The 13,456-nt window shown below is 38.9% G+C and overlaps 1 pseudogene; it reads right to left on the bottom strand.

Annotated features, from left to right (window-relative positions):
• Positions 1-13,456, bottom strand: part of LOC109045640 — a 638,390-nt pseudogene that overhangs the window by 580,690 nt on the left and 44,244 nt on the right.

Genomic DNA, 13,456 nt, shown 5'->3' with positions numbered 1-13,456 from the left:
AAGTTTGAAAAAAACTACGTTCTTCAATTAAAACAGTTATGGAGTTGGAGTTATGGAGTTGGGAAAAGAGAAAAATCTTGATTGTGGTGCAACTATATACTCTATATAGTTGAAAATATTAATATTAATTATATAGGTAACTTAACATATAAATCAGGTGGCTTCCTTTGAAGGGTGCTGAGATACCTTAGTGGGCTTTACCAGGTTGTGCAACTATATACTCTATATAGTTGCTCTAGTATTGATGTTGGTGTCAAGAAACTTGTCTTTTTTTGTACACCTGGGAGTAGTGAGGTGTTAACATGGAGAAAGTTGCCTCTGCATATGTCTATCATAACATCTAGCCATGTTACTAAACTCATGAGGCACATGCATCAGTTCTGTGGTGATGAAACTGATTTGAGTCTGAATTTCAGTTGTATGCTAAAGTGAATATTGGAGACAGTTCTTTAAGCTCCCTGAAAGCATAAGTAGAAAGTAATTTATTCAAAACAATAAGTGTCGCTGCTGCTTTACTGCATGAAAAACATTGTAGCTGCTTTCCACAAATAAACAAGAGTGTGAAACAGAGTGAAAGTCTTCAGTAAAACACCTCCAGAATTAGACATGGGAGGTCCTGAGTGATGCTGCAGCAGCAAATTGTGGGGGAAAAAAGGTGAAAAAAATCCAGACTTCCTCTGCTCTCCTCACTACGCTTCCTGGACTTGGACGATGGTAATCAACACCCCTGTGTTTTCAAGCTGATGTCAAACACCGCGGCCTGAGAGCCCTCTAGCGGTTGACAGGAAGATGACAACTGTTCACACACCAGTCAGAATGTAAAAAAAAAAGGGTTACATGTGTTTTATTAGCTTGGGATCGAAACGGATGTGAGGGGGAAAGAGGAAGTCTCTGATGAGATCTATGCAGTGTTATCCATGTTTTTCTTCCATGTGAGGGGGAAGGTATGTGAAGAACCTTCAATTGAAAGCTTATTTCAATTGAAAGCTTATTTGTCAGTTTGTAGAAAGTTAGCCCATTTTAGGTGCACGAAGCGGTGTACATAAGCTAGCTTCTATTTATATCTGATATGGTGTACACATTAGATATAAACCACCCTCTTAAGTGTTTTACTAAAATGTTGAATTCTGCCATTCTACACTGTTCATTTAAAGTCCTCAAAGCATCCAATCCAAACGTAACTACATTAAAAAATACCAATCCAACCCAAATTAACATCAAAAACGTAGTCCTGCCCCCTCAAAGGCTTTCAATGGGGCTAAGTTATCAACAGTTTAGAAGATGTGAAATAAAGTGTGCGTATCTATAATAAAACATCCCTCATACGGCTCCGGGGGTGAATAAAGGCCTCCTGTAGCGAATCTTTGTTTTTTCGTTAGATAAATATCCATATTTCAAATATAATAAACACTTTTTCTCACTTCCGCAGACTGTGGTACTGTGGATGACATGCAGACGAATGATGTAGGACGTGGTGCGTCGTGCGCGCGCCTCTGAGAAATGCAGGAGCAAAGAAAACAAAGTTTCCTTACTTTAGCAAAGGAAAACCAGTCTCCTCTTGGCTTATATGAAAATCCTCTTACATTTTTCCTTACAAATCCTTGTTTTGTGCTTCAAATTCATGACCGGCGTTTTGTTTTGTCTCCGCGCGCTCGTCACTAATCACGCAAAGCCAGCGTATTACATCATCCACCAGAAAGCCTTCCACGTACCACAGTCAGCGGAAATGAGTAAAAAGTGTTTATTACACTTGAAATATGGATATTTATCTCAGATTTCATTAAAAATATCTTTAATTTGTGTTCTGAGGATGAACGATGGTCTTACAGCTGGAACGACCTGAGGGTGAGGGTGAATGACAGAATTTTCATTTTTGGGAGAATTATCCCTTTAACAAGGTGTACTGTTCTGTACTTTGTTTATAGTTTTGTTATTGGCTTCAGGAAATGTGTCTTAGTATTTGGGGAAAATGTAAAAGCTGTATACGTTTTAAATGTGTAGGGTATGAATCTATCAAACTAAAAGTATTTGGTTTTGAATATGAAAACCAGCTGTGCTCTTTTGGGATATATCTTTATTTTACACTCATGACTGCTACTGAAGTCCGGGATCAGTGGAGTTATGCAGTGAGGCGGTAGAGGAGATAAAAATAATATAGGCCCCTTTTCCCCGTCACACCAACCTAATCAAAAATAGTGTAACTTTAGTTTCAAATGCAAGCTTTGCAGCTGACTTGCTTATACAGTATGTTCTTCTAAATCCGGTCCCTGGAACTGAACAAGCTGCTTTTAGCTGTTTCTTCTTTGCTAATACCATTTTCCCCCGTTCTTGATGACTTTGGTAAATGTCATTGGGGCGCGCACACATCTCTTCCCTCAGACAGGAGAAAGCGTTCGAGAAGATGAGCGGCAAAATGTCAAGGAGACCTTCGCATGCCAGCGGCTTTAAAACTTCACCCGCCTTCGCAAAGGTTATTTCACATTTTTGCTGATAATGAAAGAATTGTTACGATGGCTGTTGAGATGGGAGACGGTTCCCACCTAGTGATTTCAAAGACGAGCTGAAAATCAGAAAAGTTAAAGGTCCTTTAAGCCATTTCAGCCGTTATCCCAACTTCCACTGGCGTAAATTTAAGGATTGACAGGCGTAGAGCGTTCCTGATTGGCTAAAAAATGTGTGCCGCTCCTTTGTATTTGTTGTTTACAAAGTCTAGAGCTGATAATTATGGTGCATTCAAGTCGTGTCGGATAGATCGTATTTAGCCTATGTATTAACACCACCACAAAGTCGTTATTATGAGTGGGAAACTCGAAATTTTCTTTAAGCCCCGAGTTTCGAATTAGGGGCATATTAGTGAGAAAACTGGTCATATGCAATGGATGCAGCCAGAGACTATAGATATGCAGCATCTGTACAGCATTGATGGTAAATGTGTTGAAATTAATAAAATGATTATTTGTTTTTGTCATCTACACTAAAACTATATGTTACATATACAAAATATGACATTGTTGTATAAATACCTTATATGTAATGATTCAGTTTAAATAAATGTTATAAAAACAGAAAAAAGCAAAAACACAATGACATTCATTATCCATCATTTTGTAGGTGTAGAGTAAAAAAAAAAAATATATATGTAGAAAAGTTAAATCGCCATCTTGTTCTGACCAAGACTTGAATGCACCTAATGTCGTAATTATGACTTGTCAACTTGTAAATATGAAGTTCCCAGGAGGACTTGAATGCAACAAGAGATTATTATGATATTACAAGATACCTTTAGGTGTGATATCTGTCAGGTAATGTGTTGTATTCATACAAATATTGCTTACAGCACCTTTATGTTGTGATTAATTAAGATTACATTAGACGTTTTGGCAAACTTGGAGAAACAGGTTAGGTGCTCATTAGGAGCAACGTTGTCAAAGAAAGTAAAGGATTTAGTTACTTGCACCCCAGAATCAGAATGAACAATGATTTCACCTATATTGTTGAGTGTGTGACTGAAAACACATGAAGGAGGTCTGCAAAGGTATATTTCATTCCATGCTATTCCTGTATCTATTTCCTGCGGAGACTCGATTGGTCACAGTTGAGTGGCAGCAGTGCTGTATTCAGTTACGATGGCTTTAAAACAGACTTATGTTTGGAGGATCAGGCTGTCCGTCACCCCAGGGGTCAGTCTCACAAATCAGTCATCCATCTTCCTGACCTCTGACCTGTGGACATGGGCCTTGGTGTCAGATCGAACTGCAGGTAGAATATAATGAGTGGGTGAGGGGAGAAAGTGTCAGTGTGCTGAAGAAGATCTACTGCGGGTCAGACGAGGGTCTGAAACAGAAAGAGTCACACACACTGAGAGAGAATTATTAGCTCTGTCAAAACCTCTCTTTAAATGTTTTTCTTGGTGCCACACACACACACTGGACTCTGTCATCAGAAGTGCTGTCTGCAATTTGCGATATCAAGAAATGGATGACATTTAGAGGAACCAAAATAGCAGGTGTGTACAGTACCAGGGCTCCCTTACTGTACATTAAATAGGAAATAAGTCATTCAGTTTGCAAATTTCCCATTTGTGAGATTTCTTTTTTAATCAGAAAATTTGTAATTTATTTGTTTACTTTTGAGAAGTAATTTGTGAAGTCTGATATGATTAGTTTTGTGATTGTTCATGTAGTTTTGTTGGAAAGATGAATGCTGATACTTTTCTAAGTAATCAAATGTGTCATTTTTGTCTTGCAGATGGGAAACAATCAGGTGAAAAAAAATCTTATAGACTGAACAAGAACCAGAACCATAGACCATAATATCATAAAAAAGTTTGACGTTCACTTGGACCTTTAAGCAACCACCTAGAAACCATCCAGAATACCTTAGCAACCACCCAAAATAATATTGCATCACATTTTGCGCAGGTAAGCATCCTTCACATTTTCTTTAGAGAGTGCAAAAACCTAATTATTATTTACTGCTCAGACAGCAATATCATAAAATGTCTTGAAGAATGTGGACACATATTACCCACAGAAACTGGCAAACATATATCTAGAGTACACAAGTGAAAAGTTAATGTCTTTCATATTCAGTAATTTCAAGTTGTACTCTCAGAATAAGCCTACAGGTATTAAAATCAGTGATGTGTGTTTTCTTTGGTTTGTGCAGGGCTGTTCATTTTTAGAAAGAACACATCAGTCTCATTAAATGTTTGTTCATCAATTCACTGAAGTTTTATGCCATTTTCTTCCTTAACTTTTTATATTAGTCTGTACTTCTATATTTATTGAGCTTAGGGCGAGTTGATTCTGATTGTCTTGATGAGAGACGGGAGGATTTCTTGGTTAAACACCAGAAAACGTGGCATATTTGCTTTCTTTTTATCAGCTCACACAAAATTTTATTATATTGCCTGGAATGTTATCTTAGAATAAACATCAGCTATGGTGTGGCTAAAGTTGCTATCAATTTTTTAAAAATCTGATTGATCAAATGACAATGTTTAATAGTCTTTGTATTCACCAAATGCTTTCGAGCTTGTGAGGTGCAGTTCATTAAGCAAACCTCAACATCAACTATGTTTACCCATAATTAGTTGTGAAACAATGTTATTATCTCTTATCCATCCTAGGCTCATAGATGTGCATTTAATTAAGGCGTACTCGTGCTGGATGGGTGCAGTGTCAACTATATTTATTCCTCACAGCACTGGAAAACATTTAGGTTTCTCTCATATAAATTGTTTATGTGAACAATAACAAACCCAAATGGTTAAAAAAGTAATATAATCGACACAGTTTCCTTTTAGTTTAGGGATGTTAAAACAGCTGTTCGTTAAAGAGACATTTAATTGGGTTTTTGTCATTTTAACACAAGAGAGTCTTGGGGCAAGTTCCTCTACAATGTTCCGATGATCGGCACAATATTTATAATTTAACCAGAACAAAACTGATTTATTTATACATTCATCCTATCAGAGCTTTCGAAGAAAAAGACTGCATGAACCATGAGCAGAATATCAGAGTTTCATCATGGAAGATCTGGAAATATCAGGGAATTTTATATAGAATACAAGCCTTTATATAGAATAAGTGCCATTTTAGAACTTTTTTTTTTAATTCTTCTCATTAAAAATATTAAAATATTAAATATTAATATTAAAGTTAAAACTTCATGTTTGTGGGTGCAATATATATATATATGTGTGTGTGTGTGTGTGCGTGTATGTATATGTATGTATGTATAGGGTATCCTGAAATATTTCTTTAAAGATTTTTTTAAACTTTGTTTTTTCTCCCTATTGTAGTTGTATCTCACTGGGAGTTTGAATTTAATTTTATGTCATTACTTTTGACATGACCTTTCATGACCTAAGCTGCTGTCCAATAGCTTTAGATTACTAAGGCCAATCAGATGCCTTGCCTGACACATGCTCAGTGGTGCTGACAGGTGGAGTAGATTGTCGTCTGGGAATGGCCCTGTTTCGATTGGATTAGGAGCTGAGTGTGCTTGTGACTGATTGGATTAAAGTGAGCACTTAAAGTTGATTGGGTTACAGTGATGGATGGCCTCAAATGTTGACAGCAGCTATCTCTGCTTCAGGCACACAGTATTCCACCTATGTGTTTGTCTAGATCATGCATTAAGGAATATATTATTCATCAGACATGTCTGCTGTCATCTTTTAAGGGACATCACTTTTTTGCTGAATGTAGACAACAGTATTTTGTGGAAATGAGATTCTCGTTGCACCCTCCCTCTGTCGCTTACACACACTCCTACAAAGGTCAGCCGTGCTCCTGCAGTTTAGAGAAGTATTGGGTGCTTTGTGATCTCAGGATCAAATCCATATTAATAGCTGTGAGATGGTGCAGTACATTAGCCTGCAGACATTAGCCTGAGAATGATATCAGAGTTCAGTGTGTGTGAAGGCACTGGGAGCAAGCTGAACTTAAACAGTGCACAGTAAAATAGAGTCTAAGTTTTTGTAACTAGAGATCGAACAAAGTTGTTTTTGTTTAAACAGACTTAATGTTTTCAAGTGTCTGATAACTGATATGCAGGACTGTTTTATATTTTACTTTTTTGTCTGACTCAATGATAATTAAATAATGATTAAACTATAATGACAATAGCATTAGGAATATTTAAATAATCAATAACAATCATTATCTTTGTATGATGCTACATATAAACCATTGCTGTATGTAATCTTATGTGAGCTTTAATAACTGTTACGAAAACTCCCAAAAATTTTGGGAAATGACAATTGTAATTAATCAGTGAACACTGTTACTTTGTGTTGAACGCAGTGGTTTAATGATAATGATGGCATGTTATTCCTTAGAAACATACCAGATTAATATTATTTAGAGACCCACCAGGAGTTCATTGGACCTCATATTTAAGAACCAATAACTGATTAAGTATGGAGCCCCTAAGCAGACGTGGTGATGGAAAACATAAATATGAATGGGAAGGAAGGAATTAAATGATTTTGTGTTCACTCCCAAAACTTTTTGAGAAACTTTGCAGCTGATCAGAAAAATTTGCGTTTACCTGCAAAGTGTAATATTGTTTTTCACCAGTCAGCGAACGCAAAGTTTCTTGGGGGTTTGCAAATGTTTTTCAGACAAATGCAAAAGCATTAAAATGTATTTTCCCATCATTATGCCCTTTTAGGGACTCCATAAAGTATAAATCATGTTGTGCATAATTCAGAATTGAAGAATTGACTGAAATATGAAGGTGTCACACCCCACAGGAAGTTGAATTGGAATTTAAACTGAAATGACAGGAAGAGGAATTTAATTATTTGCAGTTTAATTATTTGCAGTCTTGGCATTCTGGTTAATCAAGTATGCTTTCAACATATTTTTCTCATTAAAAATGACACTTATTGGGGTTATTTGAATGTCTATTTGCATAAATTCCAATTCCATTTCTGGTTTCTGTTTGCAATGTGGATTCAAATTCCGTTCAAATAAAAACACTGAATTGGAATTTCTAAAGCATCCTCAGTCAACTCTCAATGGCATAAACCTGCTATTTAAAAATGTGATTGTGTGTGTGTGTCTATATATATATCAAACCAGTTTATTGACCAAACAGTTTATCTTTATACACTGAACTCAAACATTTCTCATTTAACTCTCCAAATTATTTGAGCTAACCTATATGGACTCATTTTATAGCAGAGTTATCTTGCTTTTTGTCTATTTTTACTTCTCCTAAGGGATTTTAGTATAAAAGTCTGAGACAGAATTGATGCCTAATTTAGAGCTCCAATAAATCTCTGGAGCTATGAAAGAGCAAACTCTGAGGAATAAAAATCTACTCTGAGCTAATAACGTTGATTACTGATAAAATATGCTGTTCAATGATTCATGAAGGCGCGGGTGAGCAGCAAAATAAACAGGTTTAAAATTGAATGTGAATAAACAAAAACTCAATAAACAAATTAAAATATTAGGGCATGAGTGAACAAACACATTTATCAAGCAATTTCGGTGAATAGCTCTGTGCAATAAGATGTGTGTGTGTGTGTGTGTGTGTGTGTGTGTGTGTGTGTGGCATCTTCTCCACAGATGCCTGGACAGACTGAGAAGTTAAACAGGGTTAAATTTTTCTGTGCTTTGTCCATTTTTTCCCAGTTTAAAATCAACTGATTGTGTGGGAAAAAAGGTGTAATAATCCACACCAGCATCTTTCCAACTAGCTTGGCATCTGTGCTGTTGTTGTTGATTGAAACCCCTCCATCTTTTTCTTCTTCTTCTTCAAGAACAGAAGCAGGAAAAGCAGGTCAAAATTTAAATAGCTCAAAATAGAACATCTGGCTGGGGCTCTGTCGCTCAGCTGCGTGTAATGAAATATGGAAATGGGGGGGGGGGGGTTTACTCTTCAAAGAGCACTCGAGCCCCTCCGCGGCACACGGCCCCATCATGGGCTCGTGGCAGCCCCACCTCCCCGTCCGTGCTGCGGCGTGCCGAGCGTCCAGGTGCCTCTGTGCTGGCACCGCCAGATCGTTAGTGCCTCCAGGCTGGCAGAGCCGGCAGCTGGCATCATTAAACTTCAAACCGAGCGCCACAGTCCTGGGATACCGCCGTGCCAGACCTGGACCACCCGTTTGGCCAGTGCTGCCAGCCGCTGATTAGCGTCATGCTATAGCAGTCCCATCCCACCAGCGCTCACCTGAAACAAACTCACAGCTCACCTGATATTGGGTCGCCGTGATTTTGCCAAGTAAGACATGTTCCTGGATCAACATTTTTGATGATCCTGGATCAACATTAATGTCTAAAAATATAGAATTAACCTAATGCCTACCCCTAAACCTAACCCTATCAATAATTTATTCCTAAAATCAGTAGGAAATGATAGCTGATTTACAAGAGTGTAGAAGCACCTAACCCTGATTGTAAGCCTAAAACAGATATTTCCTGAAAAGTTATATCTCTATTCTGATTGGTTGATTGGAATGTTGTTCCAGGAACAACAAGGATGTTGATCCAGGAACATGTTGTACTTGGTGAAATCATGCTCACCTTGATATTGGTATTGCAGAGTATTTGTGATGTTCAGATGGCATGATCATATTTCATATATTGACCATCTCTGTTTCACTCACTCTCCGTTCAATATTACAGGGATAGTTCAACCAAAAATTTAAATTCTGTCATTTTTTTCCCAAACCTGTAGGACTTATTTGCATCTGTGGAAAATAAAATATTTACAAAAATGGCTCAGGGTTGTTCTGTCCATACAATGGAAAACAATGATCAACAAAACTATTTGGTTACCAATGTTCTTTAAAATATCTTATTTTGTTTCCTGCAGAAGAAGTCGAATGACATGAGGGTGAGTAAATGTTGACAGAATTTTCATTTTTGAGTGAATCATCCTTTTAAAATAATAGTTCACCCCAAAATCAAGACTTTTCTTTATTTGTTTTACTTAATTCCAAACCCGTATGACTTCTGAGAAGAAATTTTGAATCATGTTATGTTTCAATGTTTCAAGTCTTCTGATACAATAGGCTACTGATAATCTCCCCTTCCAGAAAGCTGTTCAAATCAAAATCAAGTCAGTTATTTGAACTCGAGAACTAAATCAGTTTGATTCTTGAACGAATCATTCAGAACGGTTTTATGAACTGGATTAGCCGATTGAGTGAAAAGATTAGACTCAAAAGTTTATGGTCATGAATTGTTCGTTTGTTATATTTCCTCCTCACGGATGCCAAGATGTACCTACACAGTCAGTGACTTGTCTCCGTTCAAAAATAATTTGACTTCAGAAGACCCATAATATGCAGCATACAAGAAATTTTTATGATACTTTTAAGAGTTTAAACAGAATGTGTTTTTGCTTTTACTGCACTGCTTTACCATTGTTTTTCTATGTAAATATAGGTTAGACGGATGTGTTTGGCTGTTGAAACTGTTAAAAGATATTCTACCTTCGGTATGAATGGCCTCATGAGGCGTTTCTCTTTGTCACATTCCTCGTTGGCTATTAGGCTATCATATTGAAGAAAGCGACCAAAACTGCACCTTTTGTGTTCCACAGACGAAATACAGTTGGAATGATGTGAGGGTGAGTAAATGAAGACTGAGTTTTTTGGTTGAATTTATCAAGATGTGCTGGCTGGCACTCACGCTGACTTCATATTCCCTGGGCGTGTAATTAAGTTGTGAATGATAACGGTTCAATTATTTGCCCAAACGTGTCTCTATGGATTCATTACACACTCACTGATGATGGAGAGTCCCCCTGACTCATTCCACAGAGAGGAAAGCAGGAAAAAAGAGAGAAGACGATCTTGACAATGTATCTTTGCAGGTTTTGTAATTATAGCATAATTTGCTTTTTCGAAATCAGATAGGTTTGTTGTGTGAAAACGGTGTGTCAATAGAATGACTGAACTATTGACATTAAAAGTTGGCCTAAAGGTTGATGAGGAGAAACTTAACGATATTAATATTAATATTTTCCAAAGCATTAACAAAAAGCTTAATACAATTGCAAAATTGTACATTTCCCCCCACATTAATCCTTTAGGCTAACTAAAAATATATTCACCTTATTTTTTCGTAAGAGCGGACGTGGCCATTTGTAAATTTTATGGGTCTGGTGTCACAGTGTCTGGTTGTTGTGTCCCACAGTCCTTTGCCTAGTCTTTTCTGTTCTGATTATCATCACCTGTAGGTCATTTACTCATTATCCCATCACTATTTATACCATGCTCACTCTGTCTTTTGTTGCTGCTGTATTGTACCTGTTATGTTGTGTTTTCTGTTACCCTGTGTTTTGGATTACCTTTTGCCACATTTTTGCTTTTGTTCTGGATTATTGTTTGAATTTAATTAAACTGCACATGGATCTAATTTTGTCTTCTCCTGGCATTCTGTGAAAGAATACTGCAGCCAGTTCTAGATCCAGCAGTTTGTTTTTCATTGGGACTATGGACCTTCGGATTTCCTCTCCTGCCACAAGGAAGGAGCAAATGGCTCAACAGCGGGCTCTTATGGCTTTGCGTTAGCAGGGCATGGAGGTAGGAGGCTTTGCCCAAACCTTCTGGACCTTCACGGTGGGGCTGGAATACAATGATGGGGCACTCAAGGATTTCTTTAATGCATGCCTGGATGATCCCTTGTCCTATTGGGAGATGGAAGGACTTGGGATCCTGGACTTATGGGGCTTCGTAAGGTATCTTTGTCATCGAAGTCAGTCGGCTAAACCAGGCCAACTAGAACCCTTCTGCAGGGATTTTCCCTACAGCCCTGGCCTTCTGACTCCCACTGAGAAGCGGAGGGCAAGAAGGAGGAGGGCAGTTAAGTCCGCTCCGGTGGTCCCAGGTCCTGTGGTTCTGGAGGCACTGACTTCCCTGGTCCCAAATCCGAATATCCTGGAGGTGTCGACTCCAGTGGTCTCTAGTCTGGTGGTCCTGGAGGACCCGAGTCTGGTGGTCTCGGAAATCATTACAGAGCTGCCCAATTTCACTGCTGCTGCCGTAATCAAGAAGGCCGTCTTTGCCTTTAACGTCTTGGCTGTTCTGCGGGCATGGGCTGCTTCAGAGTCCATTCCAGAGCCTGCTCCAGTCCAAGAGCATTCAGAGTCCGCTCCAGAATCCGCTCCAGTCCAGGAGTCTTCAGGGTCCACTCCAGAGCATGCTCCAGTCAGGGACCATTTAGAGTCCACTCTAGAATCTGCTCCAGTCCAGGAGCCTTCAGAGTCCACGTTAGAGCCCGCTGTTGGCCCGGAGGCCATCCCAGCGCCACCCAAGCTCCTTGGCCTGCCGGCTTAATTAGCTTTATCCTTACCATCAGCTCTGCCCTGGAGGGCTTATGCCCCATCCTGGCGTCCTGCCCTGCCGGCTCCGCCCTGGCACCCTTGTCTACCTCTGTCTCCAGGCCCTCTTCCACTACACGGGCCTGGTTCGCCATCCCTCCCCCGATCTGCCTCCTTTCCACCTCACTCCTGAACTTTTGTGTTCTCTGCTGGAGCGTCTGCTATTCACTCCTAAGAGGAGGGGTAATGTCACAGTGTCTGGTTGTTGTGCCCTGGACTGGCCACTTGATGGCGCTCTCCCCTTTCACTGTTACATTCTGAACTCTATTTCACATAGTCCTTTGCCTAGTCTTTTCTGTTCTGATTATCATCACCTGTAGATCATTTACTCATTATCCCATCACTATCCATTACCATGCTCACTCTGTCTTTTGTTGCTGCAGTATTGTCTGTTACTTTGTGTTTTCTGATACACTTTGTTTTGGACTACCTTTTGCCACATTTTTGCTTTGTCCTGGATTATTGTTTGAATTTAAATGGAACATGGATCTAATTTTGTCTTCTCCTGGCATTCCGTGACATCTGGTTTCCGGTCTCTTCCACATCCAGCTATTTTTAGCTGTACAATACTTTTTTTTGCTACTTGATATTGCAAATTGGTGTGTTTTTTCCATATAATTTTAATGTATTCTTAATTATGAACACTGATTTGTAGTGCAAATAGTTTTACAGTTTACTGCACATTGTTATCCTTATTGTTATAGTGGCTAATGAACTGTAAGTCTCACCCATAAGCTTCCACCTTGAAGAATAAGGTGGTAAAAAATTGTATTAATAAAGATTTTGATAGTTAATAGACACATTAAATGTTCAACAAGCACATATGGATGTTCATGTGTCAATGTATGTTTGGTCTTGATGTAAGTTTAAAAGGTATGCATAATTAGTTGAAAACAAAAAAAACCTTGAAAATGCATTTTCAAGTATAGATTTTACAGGATTTATTTTGGTGTGTGGTACGTGAAAGCCTGGTCTCCAACTGTTTCTCTGGACCCCTGGGAAGAAGTCTGTTGCTGACCTCCCATCATGCCTTGCAATGCCTCTAACTGTTGTCATGGTGATATGGCCCTACTGCCAGGGCCAGTGGTCATTCTGAGTCTCGCAGGCTGTCATTTTGCACAGCAGGAGACTTCAAGCTGGCTGAATCAGTCCATGCTCGAGAATTGTCAGTCCATTTTATCCAAAATGGCTGACTATCTGGTTTTATCGTCATAAAGGGGTTGAGGGTATTCTGCTTTTGGCTGCAAACCCACAGAGCTTATGAAGAAAGTGTCTACTGTTGCAGCCAGGGCTGCAGTATGTCTGTTTTATGGGACGGGTGAGGATTGCTTAATGTGCCATTGTGAATCCGGCGGGAGCCGTGTTGATGGACGCGAGGCGAAACGATGCAGTTTTGTGGCTGTTGCGGAAGATCACCCCTTAGACATAACTCAGACGTACAGGAAACGAGTGCGCGCTTGTGAACACGTACACAAAAAAACTGGAACAGTGCTGAACTGAGATACTTCCTGGCAGGGAATGAGACAGATGTAGGTCTCATGGACCCTTTAGAGTTGTCTAGTTATTTATTTATTTATTTTCGTGTTTATTAAGGGCTTTATATTGC

Source organism: Cyprinus carpio, chromosome B25 (assembly GCF_018340385.1).
Source record: "Cyprinus carpio isolate SPL01 chromosome B25, ASM1834038v1, whole genome shotgun sequence".
In the NCBI taxonomy this organism is placed as follows: Eukaryota; Metazoa; Chordata; class Actinopteri; order Cypriniformes; family Cyprinidae; genus Cyprinus; species Cyprinus carpio.
The sequence above is the reverse complement of the archived record's forward strand: the minus strand, read 5'-3'. Positions and strand labels throughout refer to the sequence as shown.